The sequence below is a fragment of the Bos javanicus genome, chromosome 12, assembly GCF_032452875.1.
Source record: "Bos javanicus breed banteng chromosome 12, ARS-OSU_banteng_1.0, whole genome shotgun sequence".
Taxonomy (NCBI): Eukaryota; Metazoa; Chordata; class Mammalia; order Artiodactyla; family Bovidae; genus Bos; species Bos javanicus.
The window spans coordinates 81104950-81117667 of record NC_083879.1 but is presented as its reverse complement, the minus strand read 5'-3'; positions in this window follow the sequence as shown (position 1 = coordinate 81117667).

Sequence of the window (12718 nt, the reverse complement as noted above, 5' to 3'; positions counted from 1 at the left end):
GATGTCATTTCTGCTAACTTACTAAAGAGGCAACTTGGACTCTTTATTGATATTTTTGATGCTAAAAGCTTCAGGACAATGCAACCATGACACCTAGAAAAATGAATCAATCTTTCAGTTTTTCCACAGTATTATGGTGTGTCTCTGAGGTGCCTCTGCCCCGACACAATGGAGCCCAGACACTCATTCTTTAATTAACTACTTCAATAAGCAATAAACACACTTAGACACACATTCACCTACAATCTTGAAAACAACTAATACCTAAATTTTACCACTTTATTATAATTTATTTATACTAAATTTTACCACTTTATTATAATAATAGGTAGATCACATTATGTTAGTCTTCATAGAGATATTTCCAGTGAGTGGCATTTTGAACATTATACCATTTGTTTCAACCTTAGGGATGTTATAAGAAACAGCATTGCAAAATTAATTGTTTCTTTTATTTTAGTAAAATATACATATCATGGGGCTTCCCAGGAGGCACTAGTAGTAAGGAACCCACCTGCCAAGGCAGGAGACATAAGACACTTGAGTTTGATCCCTGGGTGGGGAAGATCCCTGGAGGAGGGCATGGCAATCCACTCCAGTCTTCTTGCCTGGAGAACCCCATGGACAGAGGAGCCTGGCGGGCTACGGTCCATGGGGTCACAACATGACTGAACTCAGACACAGCTGAAGCCACTGAGCACACACACCGGGCTCCCAGTGCCTGGCGATCACCGTTCTACTGGTCTACTTTCTATCTCTATGAATTTGACTCTTTTAGGTATATCAGGTAAAAGGAGTCATACAGTATGTGAACTCTTATGTCTGGCTTATTTCCCTTAGCATAATGCCTTCAGCATTCATCCATTATATAACATGTGTCAGAGTCACCTTCCTTTTGAGGGCTGAAATATATTCCATTGTGTGCATAAAACATATATTCTGTCCATTTATCTGTTGACAGACACTTAGGTTGCCTCCACCTTTTGGTTCTTGTGAGTATAGCTGTGATGAGTCCTTATCTAAAATTATTTTGGATCTGTATCCAGAAGTGGAATTGCTGGCTCCTACAGTGATTCCATGTTAACTTTTTTGAGGAATTGCCATACTAGTTTGCATATCTGCTGCATCATTTTGCATTCCCACTTACATTGTTTCTACGACTAATATTTTTGTGGATACCTGCTACGTTGTATGTATACACGTACCCACCTCTACACTCATATCTACATCTTTGTTTTATTTTCTGAAGAAAATGTTAATTGTTCAGTGCTGTCCAACACTTTGAGACCCCGTGGACTGTACCTTGGTCCATGGGATCCTCCAGGCAAGAATACTGGAGTGGGTTGCCGTTCTTTTCTCCATGGGGTCTTCCTGACTCAGGGATTGATCCCAGGTCTCCCACATTGAAGGCAGATTCTTTACCATCTGAGCCACCAGGGAAAGGCATGGGGAAAATTGCTTACATGAAAAAAGGAAAAAGAAAAAAAAAAAAAGAACAGCAGTAGCTTTTGTTCTCCAGAACAAACTGTTGTTCTGCTCCCATTGGATATTATGAGTCATGTATGTATGTTTCCCTTTAGCTTCAATCTGTAGGAAGTAGAGAGTCGAGATTTCAGCCTATACCTAACAAACCCACATCTAGCACTTAATGTCTAACTTTTCCCCATCTTCAACTTAATCTCGTAAGTTTATTTTTTTGGGTCTAAATTTGCTCATTTTTTTTTTTCCATGATGAGCCACACGAATTTGTGTAAGCAGCTGGAACATGGTAAGCTACAAATAAACATGCAATATCTAAATTACTTCAAATTTAATTTCCATTCACTTGAAATAGTTTGGAGCTTGAAAAAAAAAAAATCTATGTCTTGCCTTCTCCCAAGTAGAGTGAGAACTTTAATGGAGATAGACTTTGTTTGAAAATAATTATTCTTGTTTACACTGATGAAGGGCAATATGAAAAAGTGAAAGTTACTCAGTCGTGTTTGACTCCTGCCAGGCTCCCCCGTCCATGGGATTGTCCAATAAGAATACTGGAGTGGAATGACATTCCTTTCTCCAGGGGATCTTCCTAATCCAGGGATCAAAACCAGGTCCCCTGTGTTTCAGGAAAATTCTTAACCATTTAAGTCACCAAGGAAGTAATATATGGAAGGTCAAAATCTGCTAGAAAAATTCAAAGAGAGTAAGATCAACCCTTTCTTTTCCTCCTGGTTGCTAAGAAGTATACAAATATTGTGTAAGTCTACATTGTTGAGTTGTTAGCAATTATTTTAATGGGTAAGAAAGAGAATTGTGTTTCCTCATCAATGCCTAAGCTTAGTGTTTTATATTTTCAGTGAAACATGTGAATGGAGAGAGACAAAAAGTGTTAAGGGCATTGGGTTTTTAAAGTGCTAGATTAAGCTTTAGGGTGGATTTCTGTGAGTATTTTCAGGGAGCCTTCTTTGGGGACTCCTGGGGAACCACTGAATATGATTGCGGTCCAGCTCCCACTGGGCTCAACGTGACTGACGTGTGCACACATCTTCCTAGACCTCCCCAGTAAAGGCAGTGTGTGACCTTGATTCACACAAGATTCTGGAAGCAGCCATGGTGATTCATAGAGGTTTTTATGAGCTCATGCATTTAGGGTTCAGTGAGACACAAACAAGGAATTCAAGCAGTTTCGAATTGTTCTCCTAACTCCAATTAAATTGTTACGAACTTTTGATATATATATGACCTTTGCATATTAAGCCCTTTACAGGCTTCCCTGGTGGCTCAGCTGGTAAAGAATCCACCTGCAATGTGTGATACCTGGGTTCGATCTCTGGGTTGGGAAGATCTGGAGAAGGGGATGGCTACCCACTTCAGCATTCTGGCCTGGAGAATCCCATGGACAAAGGAGTCGGGCAAGCTTCAGTCCATGGGATCACAAAAGAGTTGGACATGACTGAGCAACTTTCACTTACATATATTTGGGAAAATCAGTTCATGTTGTACTCGAAAATACAAACCCCCAACTACTTCTGTGCATGATCTTTGATTAACAATTACTACGAGAAATTTAATTTTAAATACTAAAGAAAACAATGAGTACATATATACATATACATGAAGTACAATAATTTATATTCAAGACATGTATAGATGTAATCTATTGACTTTATTATATACCTATATTCGTATCTATAGATGTGGGCTAGTGGCTCAGTTGGTAAAGAACCTACAGAGCAGGAGACTAAGGTTAGATCCCTGGATCAGGAAGATCCCTTGGAGAAGGGAATGGCTACCCACTCCAGTATTCTTGCTGGAGAATTCCAGGGACAGAGAGCCTGGTGGGCTACAGTCCACGGGGTCACAAAGAGTTGGACACGACTGAGCGCACACACACACCCAAACATTCTGACAGGCATGTAGCAATGCCTCACTGAGGTTTTCATTTGAGTTTCCCTCACGACTATTGTGGTTGAACAGCTTCTTGAATGCATATTGACCAATGGGATTGCCTCTTTTCCGAAGTGCCTGTTGGAATTGCTTGTACACTTGTTTTGATTTATCTGTCGTCTTATTGATAATTAGGGGTTCTTTCTATATTCTGAATATGAGCAGCTTGCCAGCTGTTTATAATACCTTCTTTCACTGTGTGATTTTTCATTTTTCTCACATTCTATTATTTAGCTTTTAATTGGAGTCTAATTGCTTTACAATGTTGTGTTAGTTTCTGCTGTACAACCAAGTGAATCAGCTACATGTATATATATACATGTATATATATATATATGTATATATATATCTGCTTCCTCTTAAGCCTCCCTCCCATCTTTCCAACCCACCGTTGTAGGTCATCACAGAGCACCCAGCTGAGCTCCCTAAATGGTGTCTCTCAGTGACCAAAATTTCTTCATGGTAAAGTTGGTGAAGTTGATCTATCTTTTCAATTAGAATGTTTTGTTTCTGTCTCATTTGACAAATCTCGTTTTCCCTGACATCAGGAGCTTATTATACCAAATTTAGAACTACAACTCACTGGACTAGATTTTTTAATATAGTGTAAAAGGAAAATAAAACAAAACACTTTTTAGCTTATTTTTCGAAATAGGTAATGAGTTCTCCCATATACTTAAAAGTTTGCTCCTTTTCACTGCTTTGCAGTGCATACTTGCAATCAATCAATATGCGGGACCATATCTGAATCTCTGTCCTATTGGTTCATTTGTCTGTCTTCGCACAAGTACCATACTCTCCTAATTATCATAGTATTATAATAAATATTCATACTTGGTAGAGAAAGTTCTTCCAGTTTAATCTCCTTTAGGATTTTCTTTGAACTCCATATGCATTTTAGAAGTAGCTTGTCAGGGCTCATCAAAATACCAATTGGAGTTTAGTTTAATTTACATAATATATTAGCAGAATTGATGTGTTTAAAAAATCATCTCCCTTCCATGAACTTGGCATCTTCTGTCTCTTATTTAGGGTGTCAGCAATTGTTGTCAAGGACTAATACTTCTGAGTAGAAATGCCACGTGAACTTTATTAAACCTATTCCTAGCCATTTGTATTTTGTTGATCATATAAGTGGAATCTCTTGAAAATCTTGTATTTACTAACTCTTTAGTGTTTCCATATAGAAATGGAAGTGTTTTTCAGATATTAATGAGTTTCTAAAAAACTGCTAAAACTACTTATTAATTCTAATAATTTCCTTTAGTTGGTTTGGGATTTGAGAGGTAGGAAATTATACTGTTTGAATTGATGCCTTTGAATCATGGTGCTGAGGAAGACTCTTAAGAGTCCCTTGAACAGCAAGGAGATCAAACCAGTCAATCCTAAAGGAAACCAACCCTGAATAATCATTGGAAGGACTGATACTGTAGCTTAAGCTCCAATACTTTGGCCACTCAATGTAAACAGTCAACTGATTGGAAGAGACCCTGATGCTGGGAAAGATTGCTACAAAAGAAGAAGAGGGTAGTAGAGGATAAGATGACTAGAGAGCATCACCAACTCAATGGACATGAGTTTAGGTAATCTCTTCGGAGATAGTGAGGGACAGGGAGGCCTGGCAAGCTGCAGTCCATGGGGTCACAAAGAGACAGCCACAACTTAGCAACTGAACAACAAAAACAAATTATATTGTCGGTGAATAGTTTAGTCTTAGTTCACTGATCAGGACAAAATTGATCTCACTGTGATATTAAGTATACCTGCCGTGTCAATTACCTCACAAAGAACACTTTCGGCATCTCATTATTGTTACATTTGTATTATTGATTTTAGATTTTTTAAAATGAAACTAATAAAGCTTCAATTTTTCCCCAGTCTGTTAAAATATTACATCAGATATATATATATATATATATATATATTCATATATTATGATGATCATATGGCCCTTATCTTTTACTCTGGTGATAAGAAAAACTCAGTTGATAGAATTTTTGAAGGTTAAACTACCCTTGAATTGTTGAGAATAAAGCAACTTGCCATAATGTATTATTCCACGTATATATTTCTGGAATTCATCTGTTGTATTTTCTCTTCATTTTTAAAAATCGTATTCATGAGTGAGTTTGGCCTTTAATTTTCTGTAAGTTTAATGTCCTTATTAAGTTTGGAATAATGGTTATTCTGACCTTTTAAAAATTAGCATTGATTCCTCATTTTTTGGTTTCCAGAAGAAATTGGAACATTTGGTTATTTCTGCTTTATGTATTTAGTAGAATTTCTCAGTGAAACTATCTGGATATGAGAAAGTTAATATTAATTCATGTTTCATTTCCTTAAATAATTGCATGTCTATTTAGATTTTCTGTGTCTTGTTTATTTGACTTTATGAGTTGTATATTTTTCAAATACTTTTCCAGTTTACCTAATTTATTCATGCTTTTCACTGTGAAGCTGTACTTACCTGGAAACTTCTGTGATGATGTCCTACATTTTATATGTCATGTAAGTTATTTTGCCGAGAGGAACAACCCCACACCCAAAGTCAGGGGAGGCAGCCCAGAGGAGCAACCCCACGTCCAAGGAGTGGTGGCTGTGTGAGCACAGGAGGGCTGAGAGGAGCTACTCCACATTCAAGGTCAGGAGGGGTGGCCGTGAGGAGATACCCCTCATCCAAGGTAAGGAGCAGTGGCTGCACTTTGCTGGAGCAGCTGTGAAGAGATACCCCTCATCCGAGGTAAGAGAAACCCAAGTAAGATGGTAGGTGTTGTGAGAGGGCATCAGAGGGCAGACACACTGAAACCATAATTATAGAAAACTAGTCAATCTGATGACACAGACCACAGCCTTGTCAAACTCAATGAAACTAAGCCATGCCCTGTGGGGCTACACAAGACAGATGGGTCATGGTGGAGAGGTCTGACAGAATGTGGTCCACTGGAGAAGGGAATGGCAAACCACTTCAGTATTCTTACCTTGAGAACCCCATGAACAGAATGAAAAGGCAAAATGATAGGATACTGAAAGAGGAACTTCCCAGGTCAGTAGGTGTTGGGGGCCAGCGTGAGGCACTCCGCCCATGGCAAAGGTCATGAGGAAGGAGGCTCGACATATGTAAAGGTGGGATCGAGCCCCAGGAGTCCCCCTGGAAAATCTCGAGCATCTACCCCCATAACCAGAACCTGCCTACTTTACTACTTTGTGCTCTCATCTACACCTCTGACTTTACGGGGGCTGTCCCCCACCACCTCTTTCGGAGAAGGAGTTAACTTAGAGCTCCAGTTAATAATAATTGCTGGGCGTGACAGGAGTGTTTTAACCTACAAACTCCTCTGAAGGTTCTCTAGCCTGCCTGACAGGCTTGTCCGGCCACATGTGATTGCTCATAGCCTCCCAACCATGAGAGGCACGAGATGCTTTAAACCTTCTAAAAACAGGTTCTTTAGAGAAGTCAGAAAACTATTAGTAAAAGTATAATGGGCTTATTAGAAATTGTATTGGTGAAGGGTTTTTCATTTGTTGAGCCAATGTTCGCTGCTAAGTCTCCACATCCCCTGCCCTTACACACATTAATGAATATATAGAATAAATATTAACCTTTGATATAAATCACGTTAGACCTTAGGCTAAGTAAATTCTTTCCTTAATTAAAACCCACTACACCCTCACCCTATAGGAACGTAACTTTATTTGGGTGGCATCTGTTTTAAGAATAATCACCCCTGGAGAAATAAGTGTTGACTGACCGCTGTCACAAGGAGAGAGTCATAAATTGTCAGCAGGCCCCCTGGCCAGAAGATGATATAACACCCCTAAGACCTCTGTATGCATCTGTATGAAGCACCTGACTGTAAAAAAAAAAAAGTCAGGACTGCTGACCCCGTGTGACTTTTGTATAACACCTCAGTGTATAAAAACAGACCCTGGAAAATAAAGAATTGGGATCAGTTCCTCGAAATACTGGTTTCCCCATGTTTCTCTCTCTCTCAAACTCTGGCTGAGTCTCTAGCTGGAGCCCGGAGCCTGCCAAGTTTACTAACTTTGCCTGGGCTTCTAAGATCTGACCAGGGAGGCCTCAGTGTCTCTTCTCCTTTGGGAGAATGGAAGGACGCCTGTGGCCTACGTAAGTGGTGCAAGCTTCTTGTCTTGAAGTTTTATTGGTTTCCCGCATAAACCAAGCTACTCAGCCTCTTTTCTCCACTGAATTTTCCTACTGAGCTGTCCTTATTCTATTATTCTTTATATCTCTAATTAATATTTAATTAAAGCTATTGTTTCCTGATCACCGAAGCCATCTCCCCTTCAAATACCCTGGATCAGCTGGGGCTGGACCTAGGCAGGTAGGTGCCCAGTATGCTACTGGAGATCAGTGGAGAAATAACTCCAGAAAGAATGAAGGGATGGAGCCAAAGCAAAAACAATACCCAACTGTGGATGTGACTGGTGATAGAAGCAAGGTCCAATGTTGTAAAGAGCAATATTGCATATGAACCTGGAATGTCAGGTCCATGAATCAAGGCAGATTGGAAGTGGTCAAACAGTGGATGGCAAGAGTGGATGTCACAGTCTAGGAATCAGCGAATTAAAATGGACTGGCATGGGTGAATTTAACTCAGATAATCATTATATCTACTAATGTGGGCAGGAATCCCTTAGAAGAAATGGAATAGCCATCATGGTCAACAAAAGAGTCCGAAATGCAGTACTTGGATGCAATCACAAAAACGACAGAATGATCTCTGTTTGTTTCCAAGGCAAACCATTCAATATCATGGAAATCCAAGTCTATACCCCAACCAGTAACGCTGATAAAGCTGAAGTTGAACAGTTCAATGACCTACAAGACCTTTTAGAACTAACACCCCAAAAAGATGTCCTTTTCATTATAAGGGACTGGAATGCAAAAATAGGAAGTCAAGAAACACCTGAAGTAACAGGCAAATTGGGCCTTGGAGTACAGAATGAAGCAGGTCAAAGGCTAATAAGAGTTTCGCCAAGAGAACGCACTGGTCATAGCAAACACCCTCTTCCAACGACACAAGAAAAGGCTCTACACATGGACATCACCAGAAGGTCAACACCAAAATCAGACTGATTATATTCTTTGCAGCCAAAGATGTAGAAGCTCTATACAGTCAGCAAAAACAAGACCAGGAGCTGACTGTGGCTCAGATAATGAACTCCTTTGCAAATTCAGACTGAAATTGAAGAAAGTAGGAAAAATCGCTAGACCATTCAGGTATGACCTAAATCAAATCCCTTATGATTATATAGTGGAAGTGAGAAATAGATTTAAGGGGCTAGATCTGATAGACAGAGTGCCTGATGAACTATGGATGGAAGTTCGTGACATTGTACAGGAGACAGGGATCAAGACCATCCCCATGGAAAAGAAATGCAAAAAAGCAAAATGGCTGTCTGGGGAGGCCTTACAAATAGCTGTGAAAAGAAGAGAAGTGAAAAGCAAAGGAAGAGAAGAAAAGATATAAGCATCTGAATGCAAAGGTCTAAAGAATAGCATGGAGAGATAAGAAAGCCTTCCTCAGAGATCAAAGCAAAGAAATAGAGGAAAACAACAGAATGGGAAAGATTAGAGATCTCTTCAAGAAAATTAGAGATACCAAGGGAACATTTCATGAAAAGATGGGCTCAATAAAGTACAGAAGGATATGGACCTAACAGAAGCAGTAGATATTAAGAAGAGGTGGCAAGAATACACAGAAAAACTGTACAAAAAAGATCTTCATGACCCAGATAATCACGATAGTGTGATCACTGACCTAGATCCAGACATCCTGGAATGTGAAGTCAAGTGGGCCTTAGAAAGCATCACTATGAACAAAGCTAGTAGAGGTGATGGAATTCCAGTTGAGCTATTCCAAATCCTGAAAGATGATGCTGTGAAAGTGCTGCACTCAATATGCCAGCCAATTTGGAAAACTCAGCAGTGGCCACAGGACTGGAAAAGGTCAGTTTTCATTCCAATCCTGAAGAAAGGCAACATCAAAGAATGCTCAAACTACTGCACAATTGCACTCATCTCACACACTAGTAAAGTAATGCTCAAAATAGAGGAAAACAACAGCCAGGCTTCAGCAATATGTGAACCGTGAACTTCTAGATGTTCCAGCTGGTTTTAAAAAAGGCAGAGGAACCAGAAATCAAATTGCCAACATCCGCTGGATCATTGAAAAAGCAAGAGAGTTCCAGAAAAAACATCTATTTCTGCTTTATTGACTATGGCAAAACCTTTGACTGTGTGGATCACAATAAACTGTGGAAAATTCTTCAAGAGATGGGAATCCCAGACCACCTGACCTGCCTCTTGAGAAACCTATATGCACGTCGGGAAGCAACAGTTAGAACTGGACATGGAAAAACAGACTGGTTCCAAATAGGAAAAGAAGTGCTTCGAGGCTGTATATTGTCACCCTGCTTATTTAACTTATATGCAGAGTACATCATGAGAAACACTGGACAGGAAGACGCACAAGCTGGAATCAAGATTGCCTGGAGAAATATCAATAACCTCAGATATGCAGATGACACCACCCTTATGGCAGAAAGTGAAGAGGAACTAAAAAGCCTCTTGATGAAAGTGAAAGAGGAGAGTGAAAAAGTTGGCTTAAAACTCAACATTCAGAAAACCAAGATCATGCATCTGGTCCCATCCCTTCATGGGAAATAGATGGGGAAACAGTGGAAACAGTGTCAGACATTATTTTTCTGGGTTCCATACTCACAGCAGATGGTGATTGCAGCCATGAAATTAAAAGAAGCTTACTCCTTGGAAGGAAAGTTATGACCAACCTAGATAGCATATTCAAAAGCAGAGACATTACTTTGCCAACAAGTTCCGTCTAGTCAAGGCTGTGGTTTTTCCAGTAGTCATGTATGGATGTGAGAGTTGGACTGTGAAGAAAGCTGAGCATCGAAGAATTTATGCTTTTGAACTGTGGTGTTGGAAAATAGTCTTGAGAGTCCCTTGGACTGCAAGGAGGTCCAACCAGTGCATTCTAAAGGAGATCGGTCCTGGGTGTTCATTGGAAGGACTGATGCTAAAGCTGAAACTTTGGCCACTTCATGCGAAGAGTTGACTCATTGGAAAAGACCCCTGATGCTGGGAGGGATTGGGGTCAGGAGGAGAAGGGGATAACAGAGGATAAGATGGTTGTATGGCATCACTGACTCGATGGATATGAGTTTGAGTGAACTCTGGGAGTTGGTGATGGACAGAGAGGCCTGGTGTGCCGCCATTCATGGGGTTGCAAAGAGTCGAAGAAGACTGAGCGACTGAACCGAACTGAACTGAAGTTATTTTGTGCTTTCTCTTTTGTTTTCTTTGTCTTCCTCAGAAATTTACCAATGGTGGTTATTACTTTGAAGGACATATTTTTGTCTCAATATTTTCAACTGCGTACTTACTTTCTATTTCATAGATTTATACTTGCATCATCTTTTTTTTTTTATGTTTTGGAGTTTTCTTTTGATACCTTTTTTTACATGGATATTTAGCTCATTGGAACTCAGTTTTCATTATTTTTTATAAATTACTGTTTATTTGGCTGCAGAGGTTTTAGTTGCGGCATGTGGGATCCTTGGCCAACTAGCCCCATCCATTATCAGAAAATTGGATTAAAGATTTACTGAGCATGGCCTTGCCCACCAGAGCAAAACCCAGTTTTCCCCACAACCAGTCCCTCCCATCAGGAAGCTTCCATAATCCTCTTATCCTCATCCATCAGAGAGCAGACTGAATAAAAACCACAAGCACTGAAAACTAACCAAACTGATCACATGGACCACAGTCTTGTCTAACTCAACAGTCTTAGTTATTTAAATGTTGTGAATTTGCTTGTCATGGGTATCTTCTCATCAATTTTTGAAAATGCAAAGTATTTTCTTGAAAAGAATCCATATTCTAAGTTGCTGAGTGTAGTGTTCATTATATCATCATGTCAGACATTTTGAAACACTCATTTCAAGTAATTTCTAAGCACTATCCAATAGTATCTCTGTGATGATGTACAAGTTTTGTGTTCTAAATTGTCTAGTATGGTAATCCTTAGTCCATGTCTAAGGGGAGTTTGAAATTTGGCTATGGTAGCTTAGAAAGTATAATTTTAGATTTAATGCATTTAAATTTAATTTTAAACACCCTCTATTGGCCCAGAAGTTAGTATATTAGATGGGGACAGTCCTGTACTTTTACTTAATTTTTCACTCTTTTTCCTAGTATGTTCAGTTGCTGCTGCTAAGTCACTTCAGTCATGTGTGACTCTGTGTGACCCCATAGAAGGCAGCCCACCAGGCTCCCCCGTCCCTAGGGTTCTCCAGGCAAGAACACTGGAGTGGGTTGTCATTTCCTTCTCCAATGCATGAAAGTGAAAAGTGAAAGTGAAGTCGCTCAGTCGAGCCCGACTCTTAGCAACCCCATGGACTACAGCCTACCGGGCTCCTCCGTCCATGGGATTTTCCAGGCAAGAGTACTGGAGTGGGTTGCCATTTCCTTCTCCAGGGGATCTTCCCAACCCAGGGATCAAACCCGGGTCTCCCACATTAACCTCTGAGCCACCAGGGAAGCCTGATGTTGCTTTTTAGGTGCATATGAATCAGGAACTATTATGTTTCCCTGGCAAATGAACATTTTAAAATTCCGTATCCTTCTTTATAACCTCTGGGCTTTCTTGGTAGCTGAGCTGGTAAAGAATCCCCCTGCAATGCGGGAGATATGTTAATGTCACTTTCTTGGCTTTTCTTTTTTATTGTTTTTATGATACCACTTTCTCTAGTATTTTGTTCACCACATCCACATCTTTATATTTCAGATGTCTCTTGTAAACATATATACTTTTGTTTAATTTAATTCAGTCTGAATGCAGTCACTCAAAAATTGCAAGGTTTTATGCATATATATTCAGCGTAAAACTTACTGATTTAAATGGATTTCTTTCTGACAGTTTTCCACTTGATGAGTATAGTTCATCACTTTCTTTTTTTCTCTCTGTCCAAACACTGCACAAACACACACTACCATATAAGCACTTACTTGCTATTTTATTGCTAGAAATCAAAATATGCTTCCTAAACTTACCAGAAGCAAAACTTTTACTTCTGCTCTCTTCACAGAGTATAAAGAACTTACAGCTCTAATTGTATTTGTTTTTGGCTCTACATGTTTTATTGTTGCTCTGTATTTTATCCTTTGTAATATTTCAAAACTCATAAAGCATTATTATTATATTCTGCAGCTCTTATCCAGTTAGATTTACAAACATAGTTTTTTTTC